The sequence below is a fragment of the Mastigoproctus giganteus genome, chromosome 6, assembly GCF_048544385.1.
Source record: "Mastigoproctus giganteus isolate SK-2022 chromosome 6, ASM4854438v1, whole genome shotgun sequence".
Lineage (NCBI taxonomy): Eukaryota > Metazoa > Arthropoda > Arachnida > Uropygi > Thelyphonidae > Mastigoproctus > Mastigoproctus giganteus.
The window spans coordinates 144,838,110-144,852,378 of record NC_143580.1 but is presented as its reverse complement, the minus strand read 5'-3'; the positions used below and the strand labels follow the sequence as shown (position 1 = coordinate 144,852,378).

General features: G+C 35.7%; 1 protein-coding gene across 1 annotated transcript in view; it reads right to left on the bottom strand.

The window, feature by feature from the left end:
- Positions 1 to 14,269, bottom strand: part of FBXO11 (F-box protein 11) — a 513,763-nt gene that overhangs the window by 292,948 nt on the left and 206,546 nt on the right. The gene's annotated exons all lie outside the window — the stretch shown is intronic.

Below are 14,269 nucleotides of genomic sequence, written 5' to 3'. Positions count from 1 at the left end.
TTATCTTTTCAATGTTTTTTTTTTTTTATTTTATTTATTTTTTTATTCTTCTTACAAAATATATTCATAGTGTTTATTTTCAAAATAATAAGTATCATTTTTACACAGTTATTGATCACAAACATCTAACTTGATGCTCTGGAAAATCACCCCCCCCCCGACACCTTCCATGTGAATATCGAGGGCTTACTGCATTACTTACTTTTCTATGTTTAGGAATGACAAATTAATATGATGTTAATTAACAACCCATCTATGTTATAAAAAGAAGTAAGAAAAAGTCATTTGAAACAATATAATAGTATTAAATATACTGTTGTTAACTTTACTTCTAGAAAGCATTGTTTTTCTTTTCTGTATTCCCATTCAAAAATATACAAAACTAACACCAAAATAACAATTCTTAATGGATACCTGCATTACAAACTTTTTATTAATATTTATTGTTGTTGTTGTTGTTATTGGAGTTTCTGGCGCAAGGGCTACTTTGGCCATATTGCGCCTTTAATATTTATTCTTTTCTATTTCACACCATTACATTTTGCAATTATTAATCCACCGTAGTTAATACATAAGGCTATGAAGTCTTTCGCACATTTCAAAACTAATCATTCGGAAAGTATGGGTCATATAAATTTTTTTATTTTTTATTTTTTGCACTATAATCAGCAGATACTGGATTTATGTATGTGCATATGCAAATGAATATTGTGGCTATTTTAACCATTAGAGCATATAAATGTATATAACACATGAATATTACAAGCATTACTGCATATTTTGTCTAAATTTGATCAGTTTTTCAGATATCCAATTTGGAAATCTGATTTTTGTCATTAAAATCATCACAGTACTAGCCATACCCATAGCGAAAATTTGCAATTGGTAGCAGAGTTTTCTCTAGCTGTCCTAAAGAAATGTAGTCTGTGTCTGATTGTGAGCAGATAAGCCAGTACGCATTGAATTGTTTATCATTTCTTATTTCTGTAAAATAAAACTATTCTTTCTTTTAAGGTAGGCAGTGCTAGTAGAGAAAATTGGCCCGTTTGGTAAACTATTCAGATTTTTTACTATTCAGAATTTTTATATTTTCCCATATTTCTGCACAACTAGGAAGAAATATCTTCAATTTGAGACCAAATTGGTTAGACCAATCGTACCATTGGGTGCGATTTGTCTACAGCTAGCTGTACCTGTTGCGAAAATTTCGCAATTGTTAGCAGAGTTTTGCTCTAGCTGTCCTAAAGAAATGTAGTACCCATGTAATATCAATCTATACGTGTAACTGTATTCAGGATTGGGCTTTCAGAAAGATTCTGAATACATTTTCAGAAACATGAAAAGGTGTGTTTCTTCTTTGCCGCAAGGTATGTGCAACACGCCCCGTGAGAGTAGCATGGCGGCGGACACGTCTTCCATGTTCTGACTGTGACATACTTCTAAATCCTTAAATTACTTACCTTAAATAACCTCAAAACAAAAAAAAAGTTCAAAGTTGATAATGATAAAATGATGAGTTCTGAATGTATTAAACGTAACGAATGGCAATGAGAGTAAAGCTAACGTGCACAACGTGGGGATATATAGTGAGCAGTGCAATGGAATCCTAACGATTAGTTCTTTCTTTTAAGGTAGGCAATTTCACAACTGGTAGCAGAGTTTTATTATTATTATTATTATTATTATTTTTTTTTTTTTTTTTTTCAGAACAGAGGACACGACTGTGCAAACATGCAAATTGTTCATCAGAAAAAAATTCCATACCACCTTTGACAACTGTTTGTTTAACAGTTAACATCTTTCTGTGGTTCTATCTATGAAGTGAATGTTGAACTATTCAGAATTTTTAAATCTTAACAACTTTCTGCACACCTAAGAAGAAATGTTTCTTCAATTTGAGATCACTTCAGCCCAAACCGTTACACCTATTGTATCGGGCTGGAAGACGGTCGAAAGAAAACAGCTTTCATATTAAATAGATAGATTATAAAATAGGCTTTTTAAAATATTTAACTTTACATAGGAAACCTTATGTAAACTCTAGAAGGAAACGGGATGAATCAGATTGGGCCACTTGATATTGATGGTTCGACTGTTGATGATTCTGTTCAGGTAGATGACAAACTGAATGAGTATTATGCATCTGCATTCACACACGACGAATTCTGTGGGAAAGGGGAAGTCAGAAGTTTATCAAAAACTAACAGGTATCTAAATGATTTTGTAATAACTGAGAGAAAATTGGAGGAGAAATTGTTGAAGTTAAGCATAAGGAAGGCACCTGGAGTGGATGGGATCTATCCAGTTATATTAAAGGAGACAGCAAAGGACCATGATTATGAGGGCATCCTTGGACTCAGGAGAGGCCCCACAGACTGGAGATGTGCAAATGTATCCCCATTTCACAAAGGGGGATAAAAAGGTTTAACTTTTGTCCTGGGGAAAATAATGATTTTTTTTTTTTTTTTTTTAGGAGCATTAGCAACTAAGGCCATATTGCTCCGTGAATATGCGGTGGTCATTCCTGACCTTTCCGCATCCTCCGTATTTGGTGGTGACGGGTTCGAACCCCGGTCTAATCAAGAAGCGTGTGCTACGCACTGCTGCTCCTTCCCACCTGGCTACGGAGGCACCGGAAAATAATGAGTCACTGGTTAAAGAAGCAGTGCAGGATCACCTAGGCAAGACTGCAGTTTTAGTTCAGACATAGAATGGGTTTGTTAAGAGGAAATCTTGTGTAATCAATTTAATCGGATATTATGATGTGGTCACAAAGGAACTGCATGCATAAAATAATTTTGATGTCATATACTTGGATTTTAGGAAAGCTTTTGATACTGTTTCACATGGAAGACTACTGTACAAGTTGGAGCAGTATGGCATTAAGGGCAAGTTGCTGCTATGGATAAAGGGATGGTTGAGTGGGAGAAGACAGGAGTGGTAATCAATGGACACTGCACTTCATAGACTTATTAGTGAAGTCCCCCAGAGGTCTGTTGGGGCCCATTTTTGCTTTCTGTATTTATAAATGATATTGATGAAGGTATATCAGACTTAATGTCCAAGTTTGCAGACAATATGAAGGTTCGTTATTGTTAATGACAATAAGGAAGTCACGCTACTGCAACAGGATCTAGAATAGTTGAGCAGATGGGATGAGAGGTGGCAACTGAAGTTAACATTGATAAATGCAAAGTACTGCATATGGGTAGCAGTAACATACCAACATACCAACTGTGCCAATGGAGAATGAAAAAGATTTGGGGGGTAATTGTACAGTCATATATAAAGTTTTCTGAGCAGTGCAGACAGGCTGAAGAGTAGCTCATGGAGTCTTGTCAATGATATATAGGAAATTTGCTAGCAGGGATAAGAAGGTGATTATCCCCTTCTATAAGGCAGGTGGTGAGGTCAAACCTTGAGTACTGCATATAGGTCTAGAGGCCTCATTTTTAGAAAAGATGTAAAGCTGCTAGAATGAGTACAGAGAAGGACATCAAGATTAGTGAGTGGAACAAAGGGTTACTGTTACCAAGAAAGGCTTAAGTTCTGCAAATTGCAGCATCTGGAGACTAAGCACCTGGGAGGTGATCTGATTGAGCTGTATAAGGCCTTGAATGGTTTGAGCAAGCTCAATGCTGGTGGTATTATTCCTCTTGCTCAGATTCTGTACCTGAGGGAGCATAAATTCAAATTGAAGAAAGACAGTTATAGAATAGATGTGCAGAAATTTTCCTTTAGCCAGTGGATGGTTGATTGCTGGGACAAACTTCCATCTGTTGTGGTGGTTGACAGTTCAAATAAATTCAAGGCTGAACTAGACAAACTTTTGGAGTGAATGGATGGGTGAAATGGGAATTTTTTTTTTTTTTGGTGATGCTATATAAGCTTGCTTTCTTGCATCATATGCTTCTATTAATGCTAATCCTAATGTTAAAAGTGTTTTGCTTTAATTTTTGTGTCATCAGTGATAGTGGATGAAAGTACATTCTTTGTATGGTTATTACAGCAGTTAGCTTTTGCTATAAAAACTTTTAAGGTTAGGCAATGAGAGCTTCTGATAAAAACGGCAAAAATCAAAAACTTTATGAAAATTACGGAAAAAATTTCGCTATGGATGGTAGTATTGTCTTTTGCATTGTTAAAAAAAATTCCAAATCGAACATCATGTGAAAACATAGCACATTATGGCAAAAACAAAAAACATTCCAAAAACAAAAAACATTCTCATGCAAAGATAAAAGTGAATTTTCAAAGGATCTGTACTGTGCCCTGTTAAGCTGCATCCATTCTTCTCAACAATTTAAGCAATTCAGTTTTCAAATGATTTTATCAGACATATCTACCTTGAGAAAGAATTACCTTATTACTATTTATGATGAAATTATTGATGAAATCAGTCCAAGTATTGGAGAAAAGTTCATCTGGATGGAGCCAACGAAATGACAAATGCCTACAGCCATTGTATTATCCATTTTGTATGGGAAATTAGAGACAGACCTTCTTGTCCACATTTGTGTGTAAAGATCACAAAAGCACGAATTACTCCACAACCCCAATTTGCGATTTGCTCTTTGCAGTTATTATGGCCAGACTGAGAAATGACCCACGGCAAAAAAGAAAAGTCTGTATTTTTATTAGTGACACTGCTCCATATAATAAAAGCAGTAGGTGCATTACAGTTTTTCTATCCAAATCTGATCCATATTACTTTCTTGACACACAGCTTATATATGCTTGCACAAACGTGGAAGAATTTACTGGGATTATATAAAATAGCCTTCCTGTATCAGCAAAGCTTATTTTGACAAGGGGACTGTTAGTGTTAGTTGTCTGATGGCATCAGGGGGTTCCCCCATCTCCGTCTTCACAAGGGGACAGTGCAACATTGTTTTCTGAAAAATGTTTTGATATGATAAAAAAAAAAGTTGTTGATGCTCTGGATGCTGTAGCTAAGACAATTTTTTGATTAGAAAACATTTGCTTCTTTTCAAGACTCATTTCAATTTGTTAATTAATTATATAACTTGACTTGAAGCATGGAGACTTTTTCTGAGCAGCACATTTTTTGAAGATGTAAAAAAGTTCAGCTGACAAGGGAAAGAAAATAAGAAATACATCTTGCGATGTTTTAAAGGATTCTTTATATTTTATATTTTAAGAAAAATAGATCTTAGTTGGGAAATGAATTGAAATTTCCATTTCACATAAAGGATTCAAAAGCTCTCAGTTTTCAATTTAGCCCAGTTTTTTCCCTTCAATATGGAAATTTGTTCTCCATCTTTAAAATGATACACAGAATAGATTTATAAACACAGGACATTGAAAAATGTATTTTATTTACTACAGTTATTCAGTGCGTTAAGCAATTCACTTAAGTTATTCCATGTTTTCATTAACATTTTTTTGCATTTTAAATATTGAACAGAGAGAAACTGCAATTCAATTAGCTGTGATAAAATTGAAATAAATATGAAAATGTTATTGTATATAATAGCATTTTGTTGCATATTTTGCCTATTTTTTAGTACATATTATCCTCTGTTTAGTAATTGGTATATGTTGGAGTTCTTTTTTAAACTATATAAAAAATTTATTTGAAATATGACCAACAGGGAGCTAAGCAACTTATCACACCAATAAACAAATTAGCTTCTGAGTTTGTTATAAAAAGGAATGATTCTGGGATTTAAGAATTTGAGTGTTTGCTCATCATGGTTTTATCTTCCATTGTCAAGATAATTTAAGTAACTTCCCAGTCAAATTCATTTTAAAATGTTACTTAGAGATAAAACACTTTTATTACAAGATTAGCAATTAGAACTATTGCAGACCATGGAGCATATCAAAGACAAAAATGTCTCAAGGATTTTTTCTTTAAGAAGAACAGTTTAAAATATTTTAAGACATTCTGAAGATAGCTACCCAATTTCCAAGCCTAGAACTGGTGATCCATGAGCATTGCAAGAAGTGATTCAAAGAACTGATGAGGTGCAATTACTCTTTCAGATTTCAAAATGGAATCCATCAGGAGGTAACATTTTATTAGAAAACAATGTTCCATCCTGATTGCTTATTAAAAAATAAGTGAATTTGTGAAGGTTTGACTGGTGAAAAATTTACCTCCCTGGTGGTCAAATTTTGAACAGTTTTTCAATGTTAAAAAAAAATTCCATGTTTATTAATTTACAGTTTTTTTTTAACAATGCAAAAAACTGCTTTTCCATATAACCTTCAGTTTTCAAGTTAATTGTAAATTTTTAAAAATCAGAAAGGACTTTATAGTCACTCTGTATTTGCCATTCCAATTTTGTTGAAGATTTTCTCATTCTGTTGTGAAAAAATACATAAACTAATTTCATTTTAAATTTGTTTCCAGTAATTCCTTATTTGTCAATGTAAATAAATTCACACTTCCTCTGCAAAGTAAAATAACAGATTTTAAATAAAGAGATACTAATCTGTGAAGAAATTAGGTGCCAACTCAACGATCTGATGGGCATCTATGAGAGTTTCAAATGTACGGTAAATGCCCTCAAAGAAATTAATTTGAGGGAGTCCATCAAGCTCTCAGCTGCCCAACTCAATGCCAGAGCTCACTTCTGTGCATCAAGGTAACACAGTGGCAATCTCCAAGGTAGAATGCACTGGTCCCTTAGGAACTAGTTATTGACAATTGACTATTGTCAGGGAGACTGGGAACATATTAGGCAAAAAGGATATGGGGAACAGGACCAGAGTATGACTGCCAGGGGCAAAAGTTGATGATGTAGGGCAGATATCTTTTAAGGGAACAAAAGGTGATATTGTACACGTTGGCACTAATGACCTTATGAGTAAGAGATCTGCAGATCTCTTACTGCAGATTTACAGCAGTGATTATTCATGCATTAAGAATTTGCAGATAAAGGAACCACTACGTGACAGGGATCACAGTGTACTGATGTGGGAATTACTTAAAGATGTAACTACCATCAAGGGTAAAGGGAAGGATTTTTGTTTTCATAAAAGTGACTACAGTGGTCTCAGATAGTTTTTAAATTCTATACAGTGGGATCAACTCATGATGTTACCAATGGTGAGTTCTAGCTTATGCCAGAGTTGAATACACCTCTGGCATTCCCCTCGCTGAATAACTTCTCATGTGTGAATTTCGATGCAAAATATTTATTTAGTTTGTTAGCTATCTGAGCAGGATCATCAACAGTTGAACCATCGATATCAAGTGGACCAATCTGATTCATCCCCATTCATCCCCTTCAGTACATGCAGGCTATGTGCCTCCAAAGTCTTCTCTTACAAAAGCTTAATTATAAGAATTTTAAACTCTAATCAATCGGAAAATATTTTCCAAAGAATATACAATCCAAACATGAAAATAATAAATTTCTCAACATTCAAAACCTTTCTAGTCCCTTTGATGATTCCTAATTTCAATGAATTTCTTTACATGTTTAAATTCCATTTGCAGAAAAATCATGTTGAAACAAAACAAAACAACTCAACCTAAGTGTCGGTTAGAAAAAGCATGGAAAAAATATCATGAGAAGAAAGCACAATGAATTTCAGAAGAATCTAATGACTTGCATGATGCACATAAGTTAAAGAACCGCAAATCACAAAGGAAACGTAGGTGTAGAGAATCACCATATTCTTGTGATAAACGACAGACTGCGAATCACATCTCAATCGGACACTTGGAAATTTGTACCAAATAGAACATTTTCAAAGGAAAATAAATGTCTTTGCAGATCAGGTGTGTGATATTTGCTTGAAAAAGTGCTATCCAAATCAAGTAAGTAACTGTCCCCTTGAAGCTGATAAAGCTCCAGATTATCTTACAAAAGAATTCGTTAATTCTCTGTCATCGATGCATGTCCCATTTGATTGGCAAACTTCGACAGCCACCTTCGAAAGCTTACTGGAACAATTTCCATCCAGGAGATTTCCTCGGGGAATCATGGTTTTGTCACAATATGAGCAGGGATTACTTTCGTGAATCATTCCATTTGTGAAAATTATCAGGTACAGTGGCATAATTGGACAGTATGGATTTAAAGGACAGGCTGTTCTGTTTGTGCAAGATATTTTTGATGTTACAGAGAGTCTGCCAAATATGCTGCCACGATCATTGGAATCTTCGGGGCTCATAATAGTAACAGAAGAGCTTGAGAATCTCAACATAAGAGAATTTGATGTGTTGAAAGAGAGAATGAATAATGCTTTGAACTGGTTGGTTAATAACAATCCTCTTTATAAAGACGTGCAAAATGTTACTGGAGAAGTTGTACTTGGCAAAAATTATTTCGTATGAGTTGATAATAACAATGATGAGAAAGAATGTGAAAAAATTATTGAAGATATAAAGTTTTATACAATTCAAATCTCTGAACATTCATGTTTCATCCAATGAACATGGCACCAGGAAAATTCAACAGTCTTCAATTCCGAATATGTAAATTCTCAATGTTGTGCTAAGGCCACTGGAAGTATTGCTAGACCTAGTGTTTTGCCGTTAGCCTGATGGAACACTAATGTAATTAATCTGAACACGAAAGAAACAGACAACTTGTATAAAACTCTTTGTGTCTTATCTGAGAAAAGAAATATTGAAATACCTCAAAGCGGTTTTCTTCTTGTAAAAAACTTTGAAGTTATTAAGCATGACTTTTCATTGTTTGGAAAAAGATTCTTACTGAACTATAACAATGATCCATTGATCTTCGGGAACCTAAGTGCTCTACTGAATTGTTTCCACTGCCTTTGCAATCAAAGTTAAAATAGCGAACAGAAAGTTGATAAACCCACTGGTGTAACAGACTTATGATAACAATGTGTTTACAACTGTTAAAATAAATTGTGTTGCTGCTCGGTGATATTACTTTGAAGGAAAAGTTACACATACTTTCACTAATAGTTAAGCAATTGGAGAACTTGCATACTTTTATAAATTGAACTGAAACTGTGCATAAAATTAGCATAACCTGATGCAGATGAGCACATTTACATGATATACAAATATGGATGAATTTAAATATAGCAGTTTAACCCCAGGGGCTCAAGTCTGGTGAGTATGGGCTTGGCACACCCAGGGTCCTGAGTTGGATATCATCATTCTTCTCTTTCTTTGTGATTCCCTTCTCTCTCTCTCTCTCTCTCTCTATCTCTCTCTCTCTCTCTCTCTCTCAGGGTAATTCAGAATTTTTTTTTTTTTTTTTTGGCTGGTGCAGCATACGCCTCAGGCTTCCTTGCCCATATGGCTAATAATAATAATAAATTGTATATAACTCAGCTTAACTGTGCACATATATCATATCAAGCATTCTGAGTATCATTTCATGGCAACAGAAAGACTGAGCTGTTCACTAGGCTGGATGTATACCATTTCAGGTGGTAGATGACTTTCATCAAAGTGAAATACAACCGCTTTGCTTATTGGAGGCTTGAAGTGGTGAAACCCATGTTTAGTCTCTAGAGCAAAGTTTCCGGCATCCCCCCCCATACTTCTCCTTCAACCCATGCACGGTACTGAGTACTATAGGTTTTGATACCTTTCGTGTTTGGGGTTTTCATAAAAAAAAAAAAAAAAAATCACAAGTGGAGACATCAAGGGTGCCAAATATTTGTCCAAGTAATATACCAATAGGAAGAGGATTCGGAAGAGTTGTACATGATCAACCCTGCACAATACTAGCAGATGACTACACTAACAAAACACAACAACATACATAATAAAAATCTACATAGAGGAGAAGGATTAAAGCTTGCTGATGGTCTGCAGCTCCTGTTTCAAAATCACTCAACTGGTGTTCTAATTGCGAATTGCAAATGTTTCGCTGTCATGAAAACTGTTGAAAATTATTACTTTGCAGACTCGCATTCATGTGGAAAAAAGGGAGTACCAGCTGGGGCTACAGGTAGTGCATTTGTTATCGAGTACAACACAATAGAATAACTTTTTAGAATATGTAAACAAACGACTGGTTCGAAAAATGTTCAACATACGCTCGATTCAACAGGAAGAGATTGTTGATCTTGATCGTCAAAACGTAATTGAACCACAAGCTCAATCACATGAAGCCCATGATCTTGAAATAAATCATTGTCAACAAAATGAACTGAAATCCCATTTAATTAACAACAAATCGATTTCATACCCATCCAAATATCAATTATGGCTCCTATTGACAATTATCAACTCAGAGAGGAATCTGCCTTGAAAGAAATTTCAGAAGCTGGAGATGGTATTGTAATGAACAAAATATTAAGAAAAACAAAGGATAACATTGTTAATGAACATCATGAATTGAAATCTGAAGAATTTGCATGGCTTTATCTATTCCCCTTTGGTGTTAATGGTCTGAAACATTAGGGTCTTGCTAATATAACGGCACTAGACTATTTTCAATCTAAAATCATGGGTAGAGATTTAAGATTTCAACGGAATGATTATCTTTTTTATGCATTGTCAATGTATGAATATTACAGAATCCAAACTAACATTAACGTCTGCGGGAAAAAGATACAGCGAAACGGTGATAGGGTGGAAGACATTCATTTGTATGTGAAATATGTTTGTGGATCTGCTTCTTAGCATTAGTAGAGGCATTTGATGCAAGAAAGCAAGCTTATGCAGCATCAGCCAAAAAAAAAAAAAAAAAAAAACCACTTCCACTTCACCCCTCTGTTCGTTCAAAATACCTGTCCAGCTGAGCCTTAAACTTATTTAGGCTATCAACCTCCACCACAAGGGATGGAAGTCTGTTCCACCAACCAACCACCCGCTGGCTAAAGGCAAATTTCCGCACGTCTATCCTACATCTGTCTTTCCTCAATTTGAATTTATGCCCTCTCAGGTGATTTCTCTGAGCTAGAGGAAGAATCCCATCAGCATTGAGCATGCTTAAACCATTCAAGGCTTTATACACCTCTATCAGATCACCTCGCTGGTGCCTAGTCTCCAGACACTGTAATTTGCAAAACTTAAGCCTTTCTTCGTAAGAGCACCCCTTTGTTCCATTCACTAATCTTGTTGCCCTTCTCTGTACTCGTTCCAGCAGCTCTACATCCTTCTTGAAATGAGGTCTCCAGACCTGTATACAGTACTCTAGGTGTGGCCTGACCATCGCCTTATACAATGGAATAATCACCTCCTTATCCCTGCTTTAAAAAATTCCTGTATATCATTGACAATACTCCATGAGCTACTCTTGCAGCCCGTCTGCACTGCTCAGAGAACTTCATATCTGCCTGCACAACCACCCCCCAAGTCCCTTTCATTCTCTACCACTGTCAGTGTAGTACTTTACATTTATCAATGTTAAACTTCATTTGCCACCTCTCAGCCCATCTGCTCAACCTTTCCAGATCCTGTTGCAGCAGCATAGTGTCAGTAGTGTCCTTGACAACCCTGCCAACCTTTGTATCGTCTGCAAACTTGGACATTAAGCCCGATATACCATCATCAATATCATTTATAAATACAGAAAACAATAATGGACCCAACACTGAGCCCTGAGGGACTCCACTAATAACATCAGTCCACGATGAGCAGTGTCCATTGATTACCACTCTCTGTCTTCTCCCCCTCAACCACCCCTTTATCCATAGCAGCAATTTGCCTCCAATGTCACACTGCTCCAATTTGTGTAGCAGTCTTCCATGTGCAACAGTATCAAAAGCCTTTCTAAGATCCAAGTATATAATATCAAAGTTATTCCCTGCATCCAGTTCTTTTGTGACTGCATCATAGTATCCAATCAAGTTGGTCAGGCAAGACTTCCCCTTAACAAAACCATGCTGTGTCTGAGCTATAACTGAAGTCTTGTCTAAATGATCCTGCAGTGCTTCTTTAACCAGTGCCTCCATTAATTTTCCTGGAACAGAAGTTAAGCTCACAGGTCTATAATTACTTGTGTCAGCCTTTGATCCTCCTTTGTGAATTGGGGTCACATTTGCACATTTCCAGTCTATGGGTACCTCCCCTGAATCCAAGGAAGCTCTCATAATTATGGCTAAAGGTTTGCTTACTTCCTTTGCTGCCTCCTTTAATATAACTGGATAGATCCCATCCACCCCGGTGCCTTTCTTGTGTTTATCTTCAACAGTTTCTCCTCCACTTTACTCCCAGTTATTTCTTATTGGCATACAGCTTATAATGAACTAATTGCCCAAATTAGATGTCTTGGCCCACTACATTATTTCTTAAAATTCAGTTGTAATGATCTTCACTGGGATGATATGATAAAAGCTTTGCTCACTGTTGAAAACGTTGAAGATAAAGAATCAGCTGACCTGTCCATTTATGAAGTGCAAAGTTTAGTCAAAAAATATCCTGTTGTTGTAAGCTGCCATTTCATGATAAGAGTTAATGCTCATGTCTTTAATGAAAAACAATGATGCGTTGTTCGAAGGAAAAGTTGTAGATCACTGGTGGCACACTGAATTTCAAAATCGCGGTTCTTCTCATCTTCACATGCTCATTTGGGTCAAAGGTATTCCAGATTTAGATACGGAAGAAGGAATTGAATGGATAAATAAAATCATCACATGTGAATTACCCGAAGATGAAGAAATGAAAACCTAGTGGAGAGTGTTTAAATTCATTGTCACACACCCACATGCTACAAGAATGATTCCCGCACATGCTGGTTCAGTTGTCCAAGAGCCCTTTGTGAGAATACAAGGATTATTTCGATTACTTCCGATAAGTTCATTAGAAATGGTGGTTGTATTTGCTCTTTATGCAGAAAAAGCAATGAAACGTTTGTCAACAACTATAATCCAACTATCTTAAAATATTGGAAAGGAAATATGGATATTCAGCCATGTGGATCAAATGAAACTATCACATCGTACACTGCAAAATATTGTGCAAAGAATGAACCAAATAAGCTTGATACAAGACTTAGAGATGCCATAAAAACTGTTATGAGGGAGATGATACGTCTAGAAAAATGTTCAAAATATGTATTAAAATCAAGCACGAACAACAGGTTTCGGCATGTGAATGTGCTTATGGCTTGTGTCATCTTATATTCAAAGAAATCTCATGAAAATGCATCTTTATAAATACACAAAAACCAGAACAGCGATATAAAGTTCTGAGATTTGCGAATGAAAGTGCTTCAGGACTGTGTAGCAACATCTTGAATCACTACACAAAACATCCAATTAATCCACATCAAGATTAAAAATTCAATTCAATGTCACTGATGGAATTTGCGATTTTGTTCATACCACACTACCCAAAGAAGTCATCAGACAATGAAGACAATAGTGATCAGGATGCACATTCTTCGATACAAGCTCGAAGAACTCGATTTATAACTCTCATTGATAATACAAAGATATGTATTAGAAATGTTCTAGCTGTAGTAATAGTTCTCTATTTCAATGAACATTCCTATCCAGAAAATAACTATTATAGTTTGCTTGCACAATATTTGCCTTATCAAAATGAAGATGAACTTATGGCAGGTGAGCAAACAGCCAAAGAAGCATTTCTGGTAAGAGAATCGGATATTAAAAGGGCAAGCACCTACATGGAAATTTATCGCACTAGAGACAGACAGTCTAAAAATGTATTCAATCAAGCACATGCGTTACAAGGATTGGAAGACCCCATCATAAACAATGACGAAAATGAAGATGATCTTGATATTGATCTCAATAACCATCCATGATTAAGTGATGCAGATTTACACTCTGCCGAACAAGCAATGAATCTAGGTCAATGTGAAGTTTAATTTTATTAGACACAACATTAGAAATCAGCTAGAAGGATCTCCTGAAAGAATTAGAATGTTTATCACAGGTGGGGCTGGAACATGAAAAACATTCATCTTGATTGATTCAAGAACAAATTTATAGGTGTTTTGGTGGAGAAAGGGTTGCGGTCAAAGTATGTGCATTAAGTGGTGTAGCAGAGAGCTTGATTAATGGTCGAACTCTACGTTCAATGTTGAAGTTTGCGGTTCAAAAAGATTGAATAATCGTCAATTTGCCAATACTCACTGATGAATAATTGAGACCGATGTGGCGGTAGTGGCGAAACACTTAATTTTTAATCATCAGCGAAATTTCAATAGTTCCTTAAGAACTGTTATACATGATTGACTCTAGATTAAAACAGTTGCGTGATAGTCCTGAAATATTTGGTGGAATCAACATTTTACTTTTTGGTGATTTGATACAATTACCGCTAGTTAGAGGAAGTGCCGTCTATGATCAGCCTAAATGAATGGAAACAGCAACACACCTTTGGCAA